Genomic DNA, 25,132 nt, shown 5'->3' on the forward strand with positions numbered 1-25,132 from the left:
AGCACAAACTTCCAGCAGTTGTGATTGTGATGAAAGAAAAGTCAGATGGCTGGAGGACACTCTAAGTTGGTTCCCATTACCTGGTCTCAGCTCACTGTTGAGAGGTGAGTGTCTTAACCTCTGTCCTGCTGAGGAGTTAGCTGAGGATCCCAGCTGTAAATTGCCTTGCCCCAAACCACACAACTGGCAAGTGTCAGAGCAGGGATTAGAACCCACGACTGTCCAATGTCAAGTACATGCTTTTAACTCCAAGTCTTCACTGAGGAGCCTCATGGTATATGGGCCACCTCACTCGGGGACAGATAATTGGAAACAGAGTCATTAAAGTGTATTCTTTTTCTTCAGCATGCTGTTATATGCCTTTAACATGTGCCACCAATTAAGGGGTTAATTATGTACTTTTCTCATGTTGATTTATAAGTGGGACTTGTTTAAGTAAGAGCATGGAAACTCTGATTCTTTCACTCAAATCCACCCACCTTCTGTCTAGGCTGATGTTGAATGTAGACAGTCTCATTAAATACTCATCAGTTTAAATCACAGGCTTTGGAGTTTTTATAAGGTTGCATTACAGACTCTACCATAATGGACTGAGATAACACAATGGCTCTGAGTTTGGACTTTAAATCATGCAGACCTGGGTTCAAATCCCAGCTCAGTTACTTGTAAGCTGTATGCTCCTGGGAAAGACTTTTCACCTCCCCAGGTCCCAGCGTCTTCATGTGTAAAGCAGAGATAAGAACACCCATGCTCAGGTCTGTCATTAGGAGTACATGAGGTGCACTGCTTGGACACGTTAGGATATAGAACTGCTGAAGAGTTGGCAATGATCATTACGCTTGTATTTGCCTATTTATTGAACAAGTATCATCTGAACGGACAAACAAAGCTAACTCCCAGCTTTTTACTTCACTTCTAAAACTAGATAAAGAGTTGGAGACTTACTGTATTTCATTTTTTCCCTGAATTCTTACCCCTGCCTTTAATAAGAAGAGGTCCGATTTGTTTCATTCTTCAGCTTATGCCAGTGGTTTTCTGTAGGGGGGTGATCTTGCACCCGGGGGCATTTGGAAATGACAGGAGACACATTTCGCTGTCACACCTTGGGGGGAAAGTGCTACTGGAAACAATGGGCAGAAACTGGAGCTGTTAGTGAATATCTTGCAAGGTACAGGACAGACCCCATGGACTGCAGCCTACCAGGCTCCTCCGTCCATGGGATTTTCCAGGCAAGAGCACTGGAGTAGGTTGCCATTGCCTTCTCCAGCAAAGGATTACCCAACACAAATTATCCAATGCAAATATGTCAGTACTGGCGAGACTAAGAAATCCTGGTTTATGCTCTCCAGCAGCATACACACACATACACATGCCCCACCATATGCACGCTTACACACACCCACGTCCCTGCTTGGGAGCTCCAGGATGATGTCATGCTGGGGAGACCCACGCGAGCCTGTGGTGAGACACAGTGCACATGGGGATCCTCACCATTTCCGTGCAGACCCTTCAGCTCGCCATCGCCGCCGCCTCATATCCTGCTCTGTTCCCGTGTGGGACCAGAGGGAAACCTCACAGCAGATGGGGTTTCGCTTAGTCACATTCTCTGTGGCCAGATCCAATTACATCAACAGCAGCTCTGGCTCAGACACCCACAGTTGCCTGATGCTCTCCAGGCTGGCCTTTCACCTTCCAAGGTCCGAACTCATCCCAAGACAGGCTAGGAGATGAGTTCCTTTGCAACTCCATCTATTGAAAGGAAGAAAGCTGAGAAATAGAAGCAAGTCAAAAGGTATCGTTATACTCTTTTGAAGGGCAGGATATTTCTGTCTGTGTATTTTTTTGTGTTTGTCATGACAGAGAAGTATTCAGTAACATTTAAAAAAGAAGTATATAAAAGATAGAAATCTTGAAGATATTTGTATTTCGTAGGAAAGAGTATGAATGGGTACTAGTTATGAGCATTTATAATATTCCAAGAGCTGTGTTATGTGTTTAAAAAATACCATCTCCTGTAATTCTAATACAGTGCTGTGTAGATTAGCATCTGCACTTGAGAGCTGATAAAATAGGCAGAAATCCAGGAGCTACCAAGAGGCAAAGCCTGGATTCCAATCTCACTTCCTTCGAGGCCTGGGTCTTAACCACTTAGCTAGATGCTGCTGTTTAATGAGGGGAGAGCTGATCTCTGGAAGAAAACACATGGCTAATCCAGGGGCTTCCCAAGTGGCACCAGTGGTAAGGAACCTGCCTACTAATGCAGGAGAAGCATGAGACGTGGGCTCGATCCCTGGGTTGGGGAGATCCCCTAAAGAAGGAAATGGCAACCTGCTCCAGTATCCTTGCCTGAAAAACCCCATGGACAGAAGAGCCTGACCCTGGATAGAGGAGCCTGGCGGGCTACAGTCAATGGGGCCTCCAAAGAGTCGGACAAGACCCAGCAACTACACAACAGTGACAACTGTGTGCTCAACTATGGAGCCTGCATTTATTCAGAGCTTCTGACCTTCCAAAAATGGCATTGTCCACTTGGGAGCTGGGAGTTTCATGGCACGTCATGGCACCACCCATGACTGGCCTTGGTGAGAACACGCTGTTTGTCCATGGTGACTGGAGCGCCACCGGCACCCCTGTGTGCGTGTCACTAGGCACTTCCCCTAGTCACGTGCCCTCCTGGCTGCAGTCTGCATATGATCTCTGCCACCTGTTCTCACAGAAAAATGGGAGCCACAGAGGGCTCTGAGCTCTAGCCTCGTGAGGACCACTCTCTGTTTCCCACAGGCTCTCTGATACAAGGATGTCCTTCTTGCCTCCCTCCATCCGAGGAGAACCTATCGATGGGCTGTTTCCACTCTTCACAGAAGGAGACTGAGTCCCCATAGCGGCCCTTCCTGACTTACCTCCCTCTAGCTTTCAGCATTCACGGAAGAGACTGAATATGAAAATGTGTTGGGAACTAGAATCTCAGGTTCTCGTTTGTAGTCTATTTTTGGACAGGAAGCAGAGCCACATGGAAAAGATTTGATAATGTTAACAAATGACACAATAGCAACTAGATGAGCCAGCAAGTGTTTCTTTCCATGCTCAAGTGATGTGCTTCGGTTACACAGACTTCAGGGAAAACGGCTTACTCACCGTATCTAAAACGTCATTTCATCTTCTGATGCTCAGGGCAAAGGCCACCTGCTCTGTAAATTATTCCTCAGTATTCAGTTCAGAACATCTCTCCCTATTTAACTTGTCTCTATTCCTTGATGAGGTTTCTTCAAGCAAGAACACTGGAGTAAGTTGCCATGCCCTCCTCCAGGGGATCTTTCCAATCCAGGGATTGAACCCAGCTCTCCTGCATTGCAGGCAGATTCTTTACTGTCTGAGCCACCAGAGAAGCCCAAGAATACACCTGGATCCTCAGTGATTATTTCCAGATGTGTGTCTCTCATGAGATTATAAAATAAGATAACATTTATTATGAGCCCACAGGTGTCAGGCATTGAGATAATTGTTCTACACATTCTGTTTCATGGAATCTTCTCAAATTGATTGTGGATAAACAGTAGAAGCTTCCATGGTGGCTCCGTGGTAAAGAATCTGCCTGTAACACAGGAGACTTGGGTTCGATCCCTGGTTGGGGAAGATCCCCTGGAGAAGGAAATGGCAACCCACTCCAGTATTTTTGCCCATGGAAATCCCATGGACAGAGGAGCCTGGTGGTCTACAGTCCATGGGGTTGCAAGAGTCAGACACGACTTAGAGACTAACCCACCACCACAGATGTTACTAGATCCATATTAAAAATAAGTAAATGGAAGTTCCTAGGTGTTAAACTCCACGAAGACTTAAAAAAGTATGTCTTCATCTAGATCTGCATACTCTATCAGTATGGCATAACTTAGGTCCTCAAAATGGTAGGAACAAAATATGTTTTCCTGAAATCCTTGGAGTTCTTCCTTTCTTTACTCCCTAGTCTTACAACATCCATCAAGGCTCATTTTATATTTAGAAAATGGTACTAGGGAAGCTCAATAGTGGGGTAATCAAGGAGTCAGAACACTCAGCATCTTGGACCTCTGCCAGGGCCTTTCCCACAGGAGGTGCATTGTTCTGTGCTTCATCATGATAGAAAGAACCTTCAGTGACATCATGATGTATTTTAGAATCAGATTTGCAAAACTTCTTCCAAACAGCTGTGTGTCACAGTGTAGGAAGGGCCTGGACATCTGGACCACCTTGTGCTCTGCCCCTTTTCATCTTTCCTGACCTTTAGCGAGCCCAGTGTGTCTTTCTCTTGATGAAATGGCTCATGAAACACAAGGCCTCCCAATTTCGGAAAATCCTCAAACATCTGCTTCTAAGTGCGTGAGTGTCTGCATGCGTATGTGTATTTTCGGGAAAGGGAGGGAAGAGTGAGGAAATGATTTCCACTCAGTAGTATGGGGTCCAATGTATTGGAAAACTTAACCCTACCGCCAAAAAAAAAAAAAAAAAACAAAAAAAGATTGCAAGAACTCTTCTTTTGCGGAGTTTGGAGTAGATTCCTATCGGGATTTGGAAAAGCGGGTGTGAAAAATCCATCATGTTCTCATTCACAGTCAGAAGGCCTGTTCAGACCTTTAAAACTGCAGAGGGAGTGTTTGTTAGCCCCTGTTTTCAATTAGATGAGCTAGTTCCCCTGCTAAGGGAATGTGTTCCCATAGAGGAGATGAAGCTGCTTTTACCATCCCTGGGAGAGGGAGGCTGGGGTGGCCCTAATGAGTTGAAAGTGAAAGTGTAATTCACTCAATCATATCCATCTCTTTGCGGCTCCGTGGACTATACAGTCTATGGAATTCTCCAGGCCAGAATGCTGGAGTAGGTAGCCGTTCCCTTCTCCAGGGGATCCTCCTGACCCAGGGATTGAACCCGGGTCTCCTGCACTGCAGGCAGATTCTTTACCAAGTCAGCTATTATTTATGCTAAAGACATGCTTATCAGGACTTGGTGACTGAACGGATGGGGGATGGAGTAGAGAGAAGCAGCATCCTGGATTGGGGTCCCAGCGGATGGTGATGCCATTCACCAAGATGGGATCAGGGGAAGAGCAAGGATGACCTCTGTGTGGGTCTGGTCATTTCAGGTCAGTGGTGGCAAAGGGCTTCTCAGTGAGCCAGACACGTGCCCACGCTCCATTCTTCTCCAGAAGAGGCCTGTGAGAACAGACGCATAGGACTGCTTCACTTGACCTGGAGCCAACGATAAACCACATTGATCTCTAGAGACACTCACTCTCCCCCCTAGTTTGGTGTGTTTTTCTTCTCACAGTGTGTAACAGGCATCCTGATAGTCACAGAGAGACACTTCGGTGGTTAAGTGCATGTAAGCCAGACTGCTTGGGTTTGTAAACAGTCTAATTCTTATCTAGTTCTTATTGCTATGTGACCTCAGGCAAGTTACTCAACCCATCTGTAACTCAGGGTCCACATCATTAATGTGGGGATCTAGTTTCTACTTGGCAGATTAATTGTAGAGGAAAAAAAAATATTTAGAAGCACATATAAGGGAGTAGGTACCTGATAAACATTGATGAAACAGATAAATAGTTCTAAACTATTCTTGGCTTATTTTCTCTTCTTCTCAGTATAAAACATGAATATTTTATTTTATACTGGATGCATGGCATTTCATGTATTCAGAGTTCTGCTTTTTTTTAAGAGAAGGAAAGGAATTGAGAGGTCAACTAAGGTTTTTTTTTTTTTTTTTTTTTTTCCGGAGAATCTGCTTGTATGCAGTGCTGGGTTAGGCCATTGTTCACATCTTCCAACCCATGGTCACCTAGAATTATCACACAGAAATTCTGAGCTAGTCATGCTTCCTGCCCGGGCTCGAAAGATCAAATCCAAACTCCAGATGCCTTAGCAGGGCTTTCAACGCTATTGGTGACCTATTGTCAGTGTGATTCTCGTTCTTCATCTCCTGTTCTTGCCTCCTACATGTGTATTCTACTGTCTACTTTAGCCATGATATAATCTCCATTCTTCAAATGTCACGACCCTACAGGCTTTCATGTCAAAATGTGTTCCGCGCTGTATGCCAGGACCGCCCTTACTTCTCACTTCTTAATTACGATCCTGCTCAGATATCAACCACCTCTTGTTGAATTAATCACCCATCTCCTCTGACCCCCAGCATTTTGATGATTCTTCTAATATAATGTTTACTAAGAATATCTTGGGGCTTCCCTGGTTGCTCAGATGGTAAAGAACCTGCCTGCAATGAAGGAGACCTGGCTGCAATTCCTAGGTCATGAAGATCCCCTTGGAGGAGGGTATGGCAACCCACTCCAGTATTCTTGCCTGGACAATCGCATGGAGAGAGGAGCCTGGCGGGCTACAGTCCACCGGGTCGCAAAGAGTCAGACATGACTTAGCAACTAAGCATGCACATACAGAATATCTTAATTTGTTCACGGGTTTGTCTTCCCCTAAGTAAACATTAGCACTTCAAGGGCAGAACCTAAGTCTGCTTGGCCTTGAAGTCCCATATCCTAACCTAAAACTCGGTACAAAGTGACTGTCGGGGTAAGCTTACTGAATATGAGCAAAGGATAAATAAACCCCATTTTAAAATAGAAGCAACTTACTTTGCCTTTACCCCAGCTCTACAATCTGCCAAGAAAAGGAGAGTATCTGGAATTGACCTAAGAAGGAAAGGAGATCCTAAGATATAGTACAGATATTTACTGCTTTACTTGTGTTTCCAGATAAGGCATTGAATCTAAGACACTGACATTATTTACTGTAACTGAAGAGATACTTTTTAACCTCTCAACAAAGACCCAGGGCTTAAAAATCCTAATTTTTCTAATGCGACTTGTTGTTGTTATTCAGTCGCTCAGTCATGTATGACTCTGCGACCCCATGGACTGCAGCACGCCGGGCTTCCCTGTCCATTATCAACTCCTGGAGCCTCTTGTCCATTGAGTCGGTGATGCCATCCAGCCATCTCGTCCTCTGTCGTCCCCTTCTCCTCCCGCCTTCAATATTTCCCAGCATCAGCATCTTTTCTAACTAGTCAGTTCTTCGCATCAGGTGGCCAAAGTTTTTGGCTTTGGAGCTTCAGCTTCAGCATCAGTCATTCTAATGAATATTCAGGACTGATTTTCTTTAGAATGGACTGGTTGGATCTCCTTGCAGTCCAAGGGACTCTCAAGAGTCTTCTCCAACACCACAGTTCAAAAGCATCAATTCTTCTGTGTTCAGCCTTCTTAATGGTTCAACTCTCACATTCATACATGACTGCTGGGAAAACCATAGTTTTGACTATACAGACCTTTGTTGGCAAAGTAATGTCTCTGCTTTTTAATACACTGTCTGAGTTTGTTATAGCTTTTCTTCCAAGGAGCAATCATCTTTTAATTTCAGGGCTGCAATCACTAACTACAGTGATTTTGGAGCCCAAGAAAATAGTCTCTCACTGTTTCCATTGTTTCCCCATCTATTTGCCATGAAGTGATGGGACCAGATGCCATGATCTTAGTTTTCTGAATGTTGAGTTTTAAGCCAGCTTTTTCACGCTCCTCTTTCACTTTCATCAAGAGGCTCTTTAGTTTTTCTTAGCTTTCTGCCATAAGGGTGGTGTCATCTGTGTATCTGAGGTAATTGATATTTCTCCCAGCAATCTTGATTCCAGCTTGTGCTTCATCCAGCCTGGCATTTTGCATGATATACTCTGAGTATAAGTTAAATAAGCAGGGTGACAGTATAAGGCCTTGACATACTCCTTTCCCAATTTGGAACCAGTCCATTGTTCCATGTCCAGTTCTAATTGTTGCTTCTTGACCTGCATATAGGTTTCTCAGGAAGCAGGTAAGGTGGTCTGGTATTCCCATCTCTTGAAGAATTTTCCAGTTTGTTTTGATCCACACAGTCAAAGGCTTTCACTTAGTCAATGAAGCAGAAGTAGATGTGTTTCTGGAATTCTCTTGCTTTTTCTATTATCCAGTGGATGTTGGCAATTTGATCACTGATTTGTCTGCCGTTTCTAAATTCATCTTGAACATCTGGAATTTCTCAGTTCATGTACTGTTGAGTCCTGGCTTGGAGAATTTTGAGCGTTAGTTTGCTAGCATGTAAAATGAATGCAATTTTGCAGTAGTTTGAACATTCTTTGGCATTGCCCTTCTTTGGGGTTGGAATGAAAACTGACCTTTTCCAGTGCACCCAGTTACAAAGGGTGACGTACGTCCAGAGTTAGGAGCACTGCACTGGGATGGACAAATAGGCTCAGACTGAGTCCAATCTCAGCCCAACTTGACAAATAACAATTATACTTAGAAAATGTGACATCCTCACCCTCTTTACACAGGCTAGTTCACTAGCAAATCATATCCCCTTGAACACCTAACATTTGATTTGACCCTATTATAATTAATGAAGAGAATTCACTCTGGTAAAATACAATGGTCTTTAGGAGTTTGTGAAAACTATGTACCTTTTAAAGTTGACAGATGTTTTTATTGTACATTTAAATAGTTGCAAAGGATAGAGCTTCAAATATATTAAAAATATGGTCATTTAAAAATAAAACTGTCATATCACTGTTTTAAATAGACTTAATGAAATCTAAATTCCATGGTGATTTGATGCTATCATTTACCCGTTAAAAATATATGAGTAAGATCTTCTTTAACAATTAAACATTTATGTATTTCCTTTTTCTCCATAAATATGTATTTCAATTCCATTTCCTCCACAGGAATTGATCCTAATGTAGTATATTTTTATACTTGAAAGTCTTTTGCTGACCATTTTATTATATTTCTATGAAATAAAATGCATATAGATCAATATTAAAATTTATTTAATGTTCTATAAAAGGTCCTAGCAAAAAATTATTTCTCTTGGATTGAATTGTCTTAACAATTATTAGTAGTACTTAGTTGATCAATTTGCTATATTTATCGAAATTTTGATAAATGCTTAGACATGAAACAAAATTTTATTGGATATGCTTTTCCAAGAGATAAATTTTTTCAATTAGATCATTTATCTGTTAAATACTTTTGCTAGCACGAGATGGTATTATACAAATTCTACTCCTAGTTTTCATTTTTTGGTGGTAACCACTAAGAAACCTATTCACCAAAATAAATAAAAGAGAAAGGAGGATTTTTGTTAGAGCAGAGTTATAACCACCAAGCAGGTTATGTGCCCAAACTGAATAAGGATAATCATCAAAAAAGCATTTTTAAATGATTTCTCAACTGATATTTTAATTAGATTTTCATTCAGTTTCATTTTAACGAAAGCATTGGAAGTCATCTGATTTGCAAAATATTACTGGATCATGAGTCATTCACTTTCAATAGTTACAACAGGATTTTGAATTGTACCTTTGTTTGGTCCCCTGGGTTTTTGAAACCCCAAGACAACTCAAGATGAGTGAAACTTATGACTTCCTTTTGTATAGTGGGAAAAAGGCATTTATGAGAAGGAAAATCCTTATCCTCAGATTCTTGACAGGGAGTGAAAATGGAAGTTGATAATCTGAAAATGTCCTTAAACCCAACTAGAGCCCTTGGAAAATCCTTGGGTACCTCTGACAGTATAGTGCATAGCAGTTTGAAAATTTCTATGTAAGATATGTTTTCTATAATTATATTCAGTCTCCCCAGAGAAGCAGCATGGTTGTAGAGATGTCAACAATAAGACAGGAGTGCAGAGCAGCCAGAGGTCAAGTTCACATTGACTAATATGAACTAGTTTCTTTAACTCAGAAGTGGGGAAAACTAAACTGAGTTTTAACAATCTAGGTTGATGTCACGAATGAGCTAGGATTCAAATAAATCTGTGAATTATGGAAACAGAATATCAAATCTGGAATAAACTTCAGAGATCGTCTAGTCTGGAGAAGGTGATTAAGCCTTGCCTTTTATATCAACTTGTATTAATTGTGAGTGAACTGATCATATAACCCTTCTGTATCAGGAAGGATTCAGAGCATCTGTAGGAAAGAATGGCATGAGTGATTGGTTGTATCTGTTGGAGGAAGCAAGAAGAGAAATGTACTGATGCTCGGTATCTGCCATCCTTGAGCTGATCTGAGTACACATGGTCCCTATCATATAGACCTCAGGGAAAGCTGAAGCCGAGTAAGAGCAGGAAGGTTGATCAAAATTCTATAGCTAACTAGTGGCAGAAAAATCTTCATGACCCAGATCATTACGATGATGTAATCACTAACCTAGAGCCAGACATCCTGGAGTGCAAAGACGAGTGGGCCTTAAGAAGCATCACTACAAATAAAGCTAGTGGAGGTGATGGAATTCCAGTTGAGCTCTTTCAAATCCTAAAAAATGATGCTGTGAAAGTGCTGCACTCAACATGCCAGCAAATTTGGAAAACTCAGCAGTGGCCACAGGGCTGGAAAAGCTCAGTTTTCATTCTAATCCCTAAGAAAGGCAATGCCAAAGAATGCTCAAACTACCACACAATTGCACTCATCTCACATGCTAGCAAAGTAACGCTCAAAATTCTCCAAGCCAGGCTTCAACAGTATGTGAACTGTGAGCTTCCAGATGTTCAAGATGGATTTAGAAAAGACAGAGGAACCAGAGATCAAATTGCCAACATCTGTTGGATCATCAAAAAAGTAATAGAGTTCCAGAAAAACATCTACTTCTGCTTTATTGACTATGCCAAAGCCTTTGATTGTGTGGATCACAACAAACTGTGGAAAATTCTTCAAGAGGTGGGAATACCAGACCACCTTACCTGCCTCCTGAGAAATCTGTATGCAGGTCAGGAAGCAACAGTTAGAACTGGACATGGAATAACAGACTGGCTCCAAATTGGGAAAGAAGTACGTCAAGGCTGTATATTGTCACCCTGCTTATTTAACTTCTATGCAGAGTACATCATGAGAAATGCTGGGCTGGATGAAGCACAAGCTGGAATCATGGTTTCTGGGAGAAATATCAGTAACATCAGATATGCAGATGACACCACACTTACGGCAAAAGAAAAGAACTAAAGAGCCTCTTGATGAAAGTTAAAGAGAAGAGTGAAAAAGTTGGCTTAAAGCTTAACATTCAGAAAAGTAAGATCATGGCATCTGGTCCCATCACTTCATGGGAAATAGATGGGGAAACATTGGAAACAGTGACGGACTTATTTTTGGGGGCTCCAAAATCACGGCAGATGGTGACTGAAGCCATGAAATTAAAAGACACTTGCCCCTTGGAAGAAAAGCTATGACCAACCTAGACAGCATGTTAAAAAGCAGAGACATTTCCTTACCAACAAAGGTCTGTCTAGTCAAAGCTATGGTTTTTCTAGTAGTCATGTATGGATGTGGGAGTTGGACTATAAAGAGAGCTGAGTGTTGAAGAATTGATGCTTTTGAACTGTGGTCTTGGAGAAGACTCTTGAGAGTCCCTTGGATACCAAGGAAATCCAACCAGTCCATCCTAAAGGAGATCAGTCCTGAATATTCATTGGAAGGACTGATGCTGAAGCTGAAACTCCAACACTTTGGCCACCTGATGCGAAGAACTGACTCATTTGAAAAGACCCTGATGCTGGGAAAGATTGAAGGCAGGAGGAGAAGGGGATGACAGAGGATGAGATGGTTGGATGGCATCATCGACTCAATGGACATGAGTTTGAGTAAACTCCAGCAGTTGGTGATGGACAGAGATGCCTGGCGTGCTCCAGTCCATGGGGTCACAAAGAGTCTTACATGACTGAGTGACTGGACTGAACTGATCTAGTGGCAGGATGAACAGAATTACATATTTTTTCTTTAATATTTGGTGCTCACCATGAACTTGATAACATTGGTGACTAGAAAAAATCTGAATGTTTTAGGGCTCAAAGGGAGAAAATTCTGATTTTGCCAGTGGGAACTGGTGTTTTCATTTAGGGAGTTATTAGGCTCCTTTATGTTTGTTCTCTGTGCTGTTTGTTGAAAGAAGGAAATAGGTCATCCATTATGAAGAGACTGAAAATCTGAAAATACTGAGAGTTGAGTTTTAGTCATCCATTCAAATGAAGCTCAGAAAAAGTCATCAACTGTCTAAGCAAATTACCACCTATCTGGCTGCTGAGTCTTAATCATCCTGGTGCAAAAAAACAGGTCTATATGCAGAGCGGGCTGAACAGAGGCTTGCAGGACCTTTTATTCTGCCATATACCTATGATACGTGTTAATCCCTAGCATTTTGCACCCCTGTGGGACCCTACGTCGAAGAAGGCAATGGCACCCCACTCCAGTGTTCATGCCTGGAGAATCCCTGGGATGGGGGAGCCTGGTGGGCTGCAATCTATGGGGTCGCACAGAGTTGGACACGACTGAAGCGACTTAGCAGCAGCAGCAGCAACAGGACCCTACATGGGTCCTTTTGCCATTTGAGATGATCACATCTTGGGATCTAGATAGAACTATAAACAAAAGTATGGCAGGATGTCTACACTGATAGAGGAGTTAACTTTATAACAGATTGACTTTCCCATACATAGAAAGTTACATTGTGCTTGACTCCTTTTTCTTTTGGATCTCCTTCCACTTAAATCTATATGTGTGTGTGTGTGCTAGGTCACTTCAGTCGTGTCCGACTCTTTGTGACCCTGTGGTCTGTAGCCCGCCAGGCTCCTCTGTCCATAGGCTTCTCCAGGCAAGAATACTGGAGTGGGTTGCCATACCCTCCCCCAGGAGATCTCCCCAACCCAGGGATTGAACCTATGTCTTTGAGGTCTTCTTGCATTGGCAGGTGAGTTCTTTACCACTAGCACTATCTGGGAATCCCAAATCTACAAGTACCTCATTTTTTTTTTTTTTATCTACAACATAATATTCAGTTGATTCCAGATGTTGGCTAGTTCAAATGATGCTGCAATAAAGATCTCCCCTGCATTTATCTTGGTGCACTTCTGAGAATTTATCTGAAGGATAAATTCCTAGAAACAGACTGCTGTAACAGACTTTCAGTTTCCATGAATACTGTCACATGGGTCTCTGAAGAGGCTGCATCAGTTTAGAGGTTACTCCTAATCATAGTATATGGGAGCACTAGCTCTCCCACATCCAGCTAACACGTATTTTCTCATGAGAAGAGGAGGAGGATTTGAATAGTTACGGTTTTGAATCAGAAAGGAGACATCCCTCTTGGCTATTCCAACCTGTGTCTCACCAATACAGCTGGCTGGTGGCTGATGCCACAGACTCTGCTCAGAAGGCTGAATGCTCCTGCTTCAGTGGGAACAGGGGGTGTTTCTTCAGTCTGTGCCCTACTTGGCGTCTGTCCCTGACAGAGCCAGCCAGTGTCGGGGAGCCAGTCTCTCTGACGGTAAGAAAAAGTGGATTGGAAACAAATTGAACTTTTCACAGCTGGCCGTTCCCTTCTTTCCCTTCGACTCAGACCCAGCTCAGAACAAGGTCGCTGATGTTCTCCAGCAACAAAGATGGCATTATTGAGGACTGCCTTCTTTGTGGGGAAGTCTCATGCCCCAAGAGTTGTCTCTGTCATGTCAGCTATGACAAGTCCGGAGACAGCATAGCTGCAAGTCTCCAAGGGTCTCCAAAGAGACACCCGGGCTGTCCAGCCTGTTGACCATGGACTTGTCTATTGGTGTCTACCACTTTATTTCAAAGATGTCAGATGACTCAGTTTAGCAGACGATAACTTTTTACTCATGCTTCTTGGAGGCTGAGAACAGAGGGTGGGAGAGTTTGGAATTCTAAAGGAGAAGAAATGTGTGAACAAAGGGGAAAAAAATCTCGTGTTTATCTTTGGCACCATTGCTCTTACCACTGTACATCCTGCTTCTGTTCCTTTTTTACGGCTGGGAGAAATCAATTTGTTTATCTTTTAATTGCCTGTCTTCTCTACGGTTCCTGAGGACAAAGGCAGGGCTTGGCTCACGACTGCATCACAGGTCCCTAGGGTAAACTCTGGTCACTCTGGAAGTGCTTGATGCCCATTTGCCGCATGAATGAGTGAATGGTGGAAGGAAGTTGAATGAGCGAATGAAAGATTGAAGTTGATGAGCACCTCCTGGGCAATTTCATATATTTGATAACTTCAATGTTTAAACTTTAGGAGGTATAGATATTATTTTCATTTATGGCAAAGGACATGGGGTTTCAGAGATTAACACTTTCAGAACTACACACGGGTAATTGGTAGAACTGAGATTTTTGTCCTAGGCATGACTGACCCCAAAACTGTCATCTAGACTTAATTCTGAATTTTCAAATTTTAAACTACAAAGTATTAATGATTTTGTAAGCAGTGTGGGGTACAGCCGTCAAGACACTTCCGGGTGGGCATGATGCATTCACCATGAGCAGATGTTCCTCCTTGCCTTCAAGAACATGGGCTATTCCTGAAGGCTGTGCTTATTAAATCCTTGTTCCCTTGAGGACAATAGTAGAGCTCATTTATGTTCATTTGCTCAAATTTTGGAACATCTGAACTGAGAAACAGTTCAGTTCAGTTGCTCAGTCATGTCCAACTCTTTGTTACCCCATGGACTGCAGCATGCCAGGCTTCCCTGTCCATCACCAACTCTTGGAGCTTGTTTAAACTCATGTCCGTTGAGTCAGTGATGCCATCCAACCATTTCATCCTCTCTCTTCCCCTTCTCCTCCTGCTTTCAATCTTTCCCAGTATCAGTATCAGGGTCTTTTCCAATGAGTCTGAGTTACAAGGGGACTTTAAAAGGTCCTTCTGTTAACAGTGAGCAAATGTAAGGAAGGACACTGGCCATGTTGTGGGCAAGGAATTCCGCTTTCAATATGTGATTTCATTTCATTCTCACAGCCCCATAGTTCTGTTTGATGTTCTTTTCTTTCTCTTCCTTCCTTCTCTCCTTCATTCTCTCCTTTATAACTTTCTTTCTTTTTTTTTAATTTCCAGACGAAATTTGGAAGATTTAGCTTGGGTAAGCAATGAATAATGGTAGGACTAGGAATTGAAGGTACATCTTATTGTCTATAAGGACTCTTCTCTTTCTACCCACTATGCCATGAGTGTTGGGCAAGGACTGTTGTCTTGGTACAGTCATAGACACAGAGGGTGCTGTGTAAATAATTGATTGGCAGACCCCTGTTGGCCTGATTCTTAGCCAGTGACCCTTAGGGCTACTTGGTGTTTGGCACCATGCCTGGTATGACTCTATCCTTTAACTGTTTCTTTCTTCTGCCAGCCAACCCCCAAAGGGAGCCTTATCTCCTTGAAACCCTGGTCTGGAATGAGCGGTCTCCATAGGATACCAGAAGCCCACACTCAGCACTGTGGTTTTTTTCTGAGAACTGGCTGCAAGGTAGTGCTCTGAGGTCAGTCCTTCCAGCTCCCAACTTAATGATCTACAAGCTCCAGGCCATCTCAACTGCCAGCTGTGATGAAATAATAGCACAAAAGAAAATCACTTTTTTCTATTTTGGGATTCTAATCAGGACAACATGATTCTGGATGATTTATGTACTTCTGCGTATTTTCAAAAAGTTTCTTTTAATGTTGTTCCTTCTCTACTCAACTCTCTTATCACTTGGGCTCAGAGTGATGCTTACTCAGAATCTTCCCTTTTTTTCTCCCATTTGTAAAATGACAAACACATGTCCCCATTCTGGCTCCCTGAAACTGGAAATCTTTGGGGATTTCTTTAGAAAAAGTCTTATCAATTGTGTTCTGGACACAGTGAGCCCTGGATAGTCTGTACCTGGAGAGTTTGGGGATAGAATTGTTCCTCTCAAATATTAGAAATCCTTAAAAATAAACAAGAGGAGTTTCTACAAAGTCCTAAGAGCATTCTGCTCTGTATCCATAGCTTGTTCATTCAAGTAATCATTTGAAGAATACTCATGGGGCTTTTCTAGTAGCTGAGATGATAAAGAACCTGCCTGCGATACAGGAGACCCCAGTTCGATCCCTAAGATGGGAAGATCCCCTGGAGAAAGGAATGACAACCCACTCCAGTATTCTTGCCTGGAGAATTCCATGGACAGACTATGGGGTCTCAAAGAGTCAGACATGACTGAGTGACTCACACACACACACGCACACACATTAGGTACTTAGTCTGTGCTAGATGTTGTGCTGGGTGATGAGGAATGGAAGTAAATGAGACGACAGCATCCCTTTCTCAGGAGTCCTGAGTCACCTGAGTGATGAGGCCAGTGGAGCCCTCCCTCCTGACTGTCCCTCTTTGGCAGCCCTTCCTTCCCGACTCTACTGTCCTCCTCATCTCATTCCCCAACTTTTCCGGCCTACATTCTCATTCTGTCTTTTGATCACGCACTTCTCTCCACTCTAGAAGATTTTTACAACTTTTCTCCATCCAAATAACCCATTCTTCAAGTCCAAACCTAGATGCCACATCCCCCAAGAAGGCTTCTCTTCGCCCCCTCCCAGGTTGGGTTTGTGCCCCTTCCATTGGCTCTCAGGGCCTCTCCTATTATGAAACTTGGTCTATTGTATTGAAATCAGCTGCTTCCTTGCCTGTCTCTCCCGTTAGATTGTACGCCTCTTGAGGACAGCGGCAACACTGAGCTCAACACTGGGAGCATTTCTTGTTCACAGAAATGACAGAAATGGGCCTAACGCATGGCCATAAGTAGGTGCTCCACAACTGTTTCTGAACAAACAAGTGGCCTAGAAAACAGATAAAGAAAATACATGTAAAGAACTTCATAGGGATTCTTATGAGGATTAAATGAATTAATATGTGTAAACTTCAATAATGCCTGTTCTTACAAAATGGAATTTCAACTCTGTACAATAAATGCTAGGATAAACCATGTTAGAAGAAACAAAAAAAACAAAACAAAAAAAGCTGCTCTAATGCAGCCCATGAATCAGGATGGAGAGAAGACTTAAGAAACAATTTAAAAAGGAGATGAGGGGATGACCCTGAGGGATGGGATGGGGAGGGAGGGGGGAGGGGGATTCAGGATGGGGAACACATGTCCACCCATGGCTGATTCATGTCAGTGTATGGTAAAAACCACTGCTGCTGCTAAGTCGCTTCAGTCGTTTCTGACTCTGTGCGACCCCATAGACGGCAGCCCACCAGGCTCCGCCATCCCTGGGATTCTCCAGGCAAGAACACTGGAGTGGGTTGCCATTTCCTTCTCCAATGCATGAAAGTGAAAAGTGAAAGTGAAGTTGCTCAGTCATGTCTGAGTCTTCGTGACCCCATGGACTGAAGCCTACCAGTCTCCTCCGGCCATGGGATTTTCCAGGCAAGAGTGCTGGTGTGGGTTGCCATTGCCTTCTCCATAAGAAGACACTAGAATTTATTTTCACCAAAATGATCAACTTGGAACTATTTATAAATATTTTTATGTGTGTTATCTGACTGAACTCAAGTCCTAAAGGAATTTTCTTTACATTTACGTGGCACCTACTATGTTCCCTGTCATTGTCTACATGCATTTTAATGTTATAAAAGTCTCAAAATACTACTACAATATTGTAATTAGTCTCCAATTAAAATAAATTGATTAATTAAAAAATAAGGAGATGAATGTCAAAGGATGAGTAGGCCTTACTGAGATGGGCAGAGAGGTAGGGTCTCTAAGGTAGAAGAAATGGCATATGTAAAACCACAGAGGTAGCAGGGAGCCTGACTTGCTTGGGGAGATGTAGCTTTTTTGGTGGGAGGAAAGTGGATTTGGGTAGGTGTGAGTAGGTAGATGGTAAGAGGAGATTAGTAAATGGCTGACTGTGTTTCAGTGGCTAAAGTACTGGAGAGAGAATGAGGGGACTAGAGTTTGAGCCCACACTGTGACATTGACTTCAGGAGACCTCACGTGGGCCACTTTGCTTTCTTGACCTTAGTATTCTCACAGCTATAATGTGGGCCATGCACTAGATGATCCCCAAAGCCCCCTTTCATCTTGGACGTTCAGAGAATCTGGGTGGGGTGGGGTGGGTAGGAGCTCCTTGAGTTCAAAGGCGCATGTCTGGTGCCTGTCAATTACTACTACTAATACTGCCATGCTTCAATACTATTACTTCTGCTAGTACTACTTTAAAATTGCATTTCTAATGTTTTACTAGCTTGATACTGCTACCACTACTGCTATATAACTATACCTACCTTTCCTACTACTATGAAAACGACACCACTCTAGTATAGTGCTATTAATATACTACTGCTAAGTCGTTTCAGTCGTGTCCGACTCTGTGCGACCCCATAGATGAAAGCCCACCAGGCTGCCCCGTCCCTGGGATTCTCCAGGCAAGAGTACTGGAGTGGGTTGCCATTTCCTTCTCTGATGCATGAAAGTGAAAAGTGAAAGGGAAGTCGCTCAGTCGTGTCCGACTCTTAGTGACCCCATGGACTGCAGCCTTCCAGGCTCCGCCATCCGTGGGATTTTCCAGTCAAGAGTACTGGAGTGGGGTGCCATTGTAATGGTGTAGTGTATATATATATTAATATACTACTACACCATTACTATGACGTGACTCCTACTGCTATTATGTCATGCTACTATGAATATTATACTACTAGTGCTGTTAGGCTCCTCTGTTACTGCACTGGGCTTCCCAGGTAATTCAGTGGTAAAAGAACCTGCCTGCAATGCAGGAGACACCGGAGATAAGACTTTGATTCCCGGGTCAGGAAGATCTCCTGGAGAAGGACATGGCAAGCCACTCCAGTATTTTGCCTGGAGAATCCCATGGACAGAGGAACCTGGCGGGCTTCAGTCCATAGGTCACAAAGAATCACACACGACTGAAGTGACTGAGCGCAGCACATCACTGTACTATTATAACTACGAGTACTATCATTCCTGTTGCAGAGCCTCTATTTCTATACTGCTACCGCTAGTCTCAGAAATAGCGGCTAACATCTATTGAGAGCCTACTCGATGTCCAGCAGTACTTTCCACGTGTTGACCCTTACTCCCCCAATAAGCCTAGGAGACAGATTCTTTCATTATTGCCATTTTATGACTTTTCTAAGAGAAAAGTCTCTCTAGGTTCAGAGACATTAGGAAACTTGCTCAGAAGGCTGGGGCTGAAGTTCAGCTTCAGGGTCCAAGAAGCTCCAGGAGGATCCCCTGGAGTAAGGAGTGGCAACCCACTCTAGTATTCTTGCCTGGGAAATCCTATGGACACAGGAGCCTGGCAGGTTATAGTCACAAAGTGTCAGACAGGACTGAAGCAACTGAGCACATGCATCGAAAGAGAAAGAAATAGCCATTTCCTAAGTCAGGTTGGCCAAGAGTCTTTAATAATCTATTCCACACTCACCTCTGCATTCATCATGAATCAAGCATTAGCTAGCTATGTGAAATGGAGGATGAAGTGATTTATCAAATTTATTCTTGATTCAGCAATATGAGAACATGTGCATGCCTGACATTCCCTGAGAGTTTGTGGTCCCCTTGAAGAAAGAAGAGGGGGAGATTTACACGAAAGCCCTCATGCCTGTGTGGAGGGGACTGCTGGCAGGCTGTCAAGGAAGGAGTTATATGCACTCTGCAGTGTGCTTAGCTGTAGTCCTTTTAAGGGTCCCCAACATTTGGGAAGTCTAGTGAGAAGGAACATCATTCGTGGCGTCAGGGGGCTGCTGATGAATGAAAGTGTCTATGAGAGGACAGGTGTTAATACTTTCACATTTGACCCATTTCCAAATCCTCTAGAAGTGTATCTAGGATCTTCTCATTTTTTTATTAAATTTTTTTTTTTTTAGTTGGAAGATACTTGCTTTACGATACTGTGTCAGTTTCTGCCATATATCAACATGAATCAGTCATAGGTATACATATGTCTCTTCCCTCCTGAACGTCCCTCCCAGAACTTCTCATTAACTGTACTTCAAGGCTATGCCATCTGCTGACTTGGAATTTCCCCTAATGGATTTGGAGCCTGTGCGTTATCTCCCTGGATCCCCTCGGCTCTGTCTTAGGCTGCTGGAACGTTTTGCTGCCACAGCTGTTGGAAACAACCCCTTGATGTAGCCAGAGACAGTTGCTCAGCATCTTAACAGCAAGACCAAAAGGGGTGAAAAAAATGGGAGTCTCGGATGGTAAGCGACTGACCTCATTCTGTAGGAATCCTTTCTGGAAAGGGAGCTGCGGACTGTTGTGACAGGCGGTAAGTCATCTGTAAGAATGTTTACTGTGGAATTCTAGCAAAGAAACGGCTCCAGAAACTTCCCGGGTAACACAGATGGAGTCTGCTCAGGGGCCCCAAGGGGGAGATCTGGAAAACTTTAGTCTTGTGAGGGGGGCTGTCTATTCCTGTTTTGGGGTCGGCTGACTCAGAAGCAGCATTTGAGATCTTCATACTGCTGAGTGGTGTTTATAGAAGAATTTTCTAGTTCTTAAGGCAACTTGACCTTAAAGGCTCATCATGGGATATATGAGGAAGGGCAAAACATGGTACCCTTTATTGAGCTGTGCTCTGCTTAGTCGCTCAGTCGAGTCTGACTCTGTGACACCATGGACTATAGCCCACCATGGTGCTCATCCATGAAATTTTCCAGGCAAGAAGACTGAAGCGGGTTGCCATTTCCTTCTCCAGGGGATCTTCCTGACCCAGGGACTGAACTAGTGCCTCCTGCATTAGCAGATGAATTCTCTACCACTGTGCCACACAGGGAAGCCCCTAGACTAATTAATGCATTTTCCTAAATTCACAGAGTTTGTAAATTCCAGCATTTGGGTTCAAATCCAGTTGGCTTTGGCTTTAAATCCTTGCATGGTTGCCTTTTCTGAGGGCAGGATGTATGGATTCTATATATATATTTTTTTTACTCCATTTCAGTGCTCACTGTCCTAGGTATATCGAATCCTGAAAGAACATGGGCACTTTTAGACATCGCACGGCTTAATCTCCTCACTGTTTGGATGGGAATGGCCCATGACATAAAGGCCATGGCTAGAATAGAGACTGACTGTCCCTCAATTCAAAATGCTGCTTTCTGACCAAGGATATCACTCTGAATAGTTATTTAATATATTTCGTTGATTGATTTAAATGTCACTTATGGCAGCACCATTTCTCCTTCTTCTAGGTGAATCATTGCTAAATCCCACAAGTCCACCTTTTGTCCACTGCTTGATTATTGGTATTTAGTGTGTAAAACCTTTCCCCTTCAGTCCAGTGAACAATGACACCATGTGAGATGCCAGAGAGACAAAGATAAATCGTCCATGATTCCTGAGCTTCAGGAACTTACCAACACCTGGGAGAGCCAGACATGAGAACATTTTATTCTAATACATCATATAATCACGAGACATAGACACCTGGAAGGTGTGGAAGCAGAGATGAGAGGCACCTACCCAAGCCTGGGAGAACAGAAGTGCCTTCCTGGAGGATTAATGGATTAAATCAATTCACAATTTCACCCATTCACCAAATATTTATTGGGCACCTCTTCTGTGCCAGGTACTCATATTAGCGGATACAGTACTAAGGCAAAATACTTCTCTATCTAGTGGGAGAGATGAAACACATAAATAGTTATTCAAGTAGCAGTACTGTAAAGAATATAACAAGGCAAAGGTCTAAAGAATGATATGGGGTGAGGATTGATTTTTTTATGTATATATGCCTTTTATTGGAGTAGAGTTACTTTACAACGTTGAGTTAGTTTCTGCTGTACGACAATGTGAATTATGTTCTGAATTTTATGCATGCATATGTGAATTATATGTATACAGACATCCCCTCCCTCTTAGACCTCCCTCCCACCCCTTCATCCCACTCATCTAGGTCATCACAGAGCATTGAGCTGAGCTCCCTGTGCTATCCAGTAGGTTCCCAGTAGGGTTTATTTTAAAAAGAGTAGTCAGAGAAGGCCTTTTCAGGAGCATATCTTTCTATCAAAGAAGAGATGGAGAAAAGTCTTGAAAATACCTTCTAGACAGAGGAAAAACAAGACTGATGTTTTGAGCCCGGTCCAGTTTGACTTATTTAAACAATAGTGAAAGCCAGTGTGGGTAGAGCTGGGTTAGTGAGGGTTACTGTTGAAAGTGAAGGAGATGGAGATGTAGGCCAGAACCAGGTCAGGGGCTGTGTGGGTCAGAGCTAAGTGAATGGCAGTCAGATGGAGAAGGGCTTTTCCATCTTTTCCTTCCCAGGGGTCATCACTGACAATATCTCAACATTAACACACAGAAAGACAGAGCTAACAGCAAATAAATCATTCTGATGGCCCATCTTGAGATGTTCCTACAGGGATTAATGTGTCCCTGCCCATAAGGTCAAATTCCATCCAAACATCTCTCTGGAAAATGCAGCGCTCAGAAACCCCTGCCCCGGGCATTCCCACCCACCTCACCATGCATCCTGCATTCATCATCTCGCTCTTGTTCTTTGTCATGTGGCTAAGATTCCTTGAAGGAGATGGTCCAACTCCAAGTAAAGCTCTCTCCATAAATATTTAGACTGAATAGAAGATGTGCCAGAGATGCAAAGAATCTGTCTGGAGGGAGAAGAGACCTTTCTCTTTGTTGTCTCTTCAGTCTTGTAATTTAATCCATGGATACGTGTCTTTGAATAATACATAAGCATCAATTTACCATGAAGAGTTCCACAGAAACCTTAGCTTCTCATCCTTCTGCTGTGTACTGCATAGCAGTTTCTTCTCATCCTGGAATATACATTCCTCTGGTTTACCTTTATCACTTTCTTCTCTACTCCCATGTTTCTGATCACATAGTGTGTGTTGGGCTCTGTTAAACGTATCGTTGCAGAGTCTATATTCAGTTCAATTCAGTCACTCAGTTGTGTCCGACCCTGCAACCCCATGAACCGCAGCACACCAGGCCTCCCTGTCCGTCACCAACTCCCGGAGTCCACCCAAACCCATGTCCATTGAGTCGGTGATGCCATCCAACCATCTTATCTTATTCAGCCCCTCCCCTCTTCTCAGAGTCACTTGTCAGTTCATTTTGTTCAGGCTTCTCCCTCTGCCCCCACTTCCCTGTCTGTTCCCACTGAGGTCAGTTCAGTCTCCATGTTACTAAACCCAGCGGCCTTCTTTCTTGTTCTTATTTTGCTAGAACTCATCACTTACATGGTGATGAACATAGTGTTAACTGGTCCTTGCTGAGGCTCACATCTCTTTTTGTGTCTGTTTGTGCCACTCTTTTGCTTGGACCCCTCTGACTGGTCCTTCTCTGCCTCTCAAATTTTTGGCTCCTGGTGGTTGTGTCTTTGGCAGACTTCTTTCTCTCGCTCCATCCATCTTTGCCACCAGGCTCTCAACCATGGCTTCAGCTCTAAGGGCTTCCAACCCTCTATGCACCCCTGCCCAGACTTGAGAGCTGGTTACCATCTGTGGGCTTGGAATGCTGAGCCTAGCCGACTAACACTCGCAGCTGGTAAACGGGCTGTAACGTGACCCCGATGAATCTGCCTTGTTCTGTTCCAGGGCTGGGACTCTTCCAGCTCCAGCTAGTTTCCTGAATGAACTTGAGTAAGTGCCTTCCCCTCTCTAGGCTTCAGTGGCCTTAAGTGTAGAATGAGTGAGCTGAACCCCTTCAAATCTCCTTCAGCTCTACATGGGCATGGCATCTGGCCATAAGGAAACAGAAATAACTGTTGTGGTTATAAGGGACCCAATAAATGATACTCCACCCTTCTCCCCAAATTCAGGACCAACAGCATAACAGAAATTAAAGCCATATTTAAACAAGAGAATTCAAATGTCAGCTTCATCAGATACAAGGAGACCCATCTACTGGGTCCTCTTTCAGTTCAGTTCAGTTGCTCAGTCATGTCCGACTTTTTGCGACCACATGAATTGCAGCATGCCGGGCCTTCCTGTCCATCACCAACTCCCAGAGTTCAGTCAAACTCATGTCCATTGAGTCGGTGATGCCATCCAGCCATCTCATCCTCTGTTGTCCCCTTTTCCTCCTGCCTCCAATCCCTCCCAGCATCAGAGTCTTTTCCAGTGATTCAACTCTTCGCATGAGGTGGCCAAAGTATTGGAGTTTCAGCTTTAGCATCAGTCCTTCCAAAGAACACCCAGGACTGATCTCCTTTAGAATGGACTGGTAGGATCTCCTTGAAGTCCAAGGGACTCTCAAGAGTCTTCTCCAACACCACAGTTCAAAAGCATCAATTCTTCGGCGCTCAGCTTTCTTCACAGTCCAACTTTCACATCCATACATGACCACTGGAAAAACCATAGCCTTGACTAGATGGACCTTTGTTAGCAAAGTAATATCTCTGCTTTTGAATATGCTATTTAGGTTGGTCATAACTTTCCTTTCAAGGAGTAAGCGTCTTTTAATTTCATGGCTGCAATCACCATCTGCAGTGATTTTACCTGTCTCCAAATCCTCCTAGCAGATATTTCCCCAAGTAGGCAGAGAAGCCATACTCTCCTAGCATGATGAAAATTATTCCTCTCGAATGCTTGATGATGACTCATTTTGATTTGATTTAGCTTTGTCAAGCTTGGGAGATATTCTAAGGCTGGAGGAATGTTTAAACTCCTTCTGGCTGCTTGTTTAGCATAAAGATCTCTTCTCTAGACCCAGGGGTGGGAGTCACTCTTATCTTCTCCTTTAATCAAATCAGTTCAGGCTGAAAAGAAGGCCAAGTTGACAGTCAGCATTTCACCAGCCTTATACCTCCCTAGTAGCCACTTTTTTTGTTGTTGTTTGTTTTTCTGCTTTACTGAATTAGATGAGTTACTTGATTTCAAGGGCTCTCAATCAGCAAGAACCAGATGAACTTGTATCCTGCAGAAAAAGAAAGTACTCAAGGCTGAACAGAGGAAGATAAGAGGGTAAAGACCTTTCTGTTGTGTTTTACAGATAAGGAAAGTGGGTCAGAAAGAGGATGTGACATCCCCAAGGTCAATGAACTTAAAAAACTGCCAAGGTGTACAACAATCCTGATCCCGTAAGCTCCTAGTATGACTTTTGCCAGCACACAGTGTAGCAGAAGATACTAATCCCCTCAATGTTTCCTTTAATGAAGGTTGCCAACTGTTTAAATCAGTACTACAAGTGTAAAGTCTAGAGCAACTTCTAATTCAACATTACTTATAACTTCAAGGAGAAGAATTATAAGAATTCTCCCCTTATCCCATCTGTTATGCTGTTTCATTTTAGGTCAACACATTGAAAATTATGAAACTTTATTTTTAACTAGAAGAGTAATATAACTATTCTTAGG

General features: G+C 43.2%; 1 long non-coding RNA gene across 1 annotated transcript; it reads left to right on the top strand.

Annotated features, from left to right (window-relative positions):
• The first annotated feature begins 1,494 nt into the window (after positions 1–1,494).
• LOC123332963 lies at positions 1,495–23,792 on the top strand. Its single transcript, XR_006550179.2, has 3 exons — positions 1,495–1,792; positions 19,680–20,083; positions 21,006–23,792. It is a non-coding gene; the product is annotated as an uncharacterized LOC123332963 (long non-coding RNA).
• Positions 23,793–25,132: the final 1,340 nt, after the last annotated feature.

The sequence above is a fragment of the Bubalus bubalis genome, chromosome 3, assembly GCF_019923935.1.
Source record: "Bubalus bubalis isolate 160015118507 breed Murrah chromosome 3, NDDB_SH_1, whole genome shotgun sequence".
Classification (NCBI taxonomy): Eukaryota; Metazoa; Chordata; class Mammalia; order Artiodactyla; family Bovidae; genus Bubalus; species Bubalus bubalis.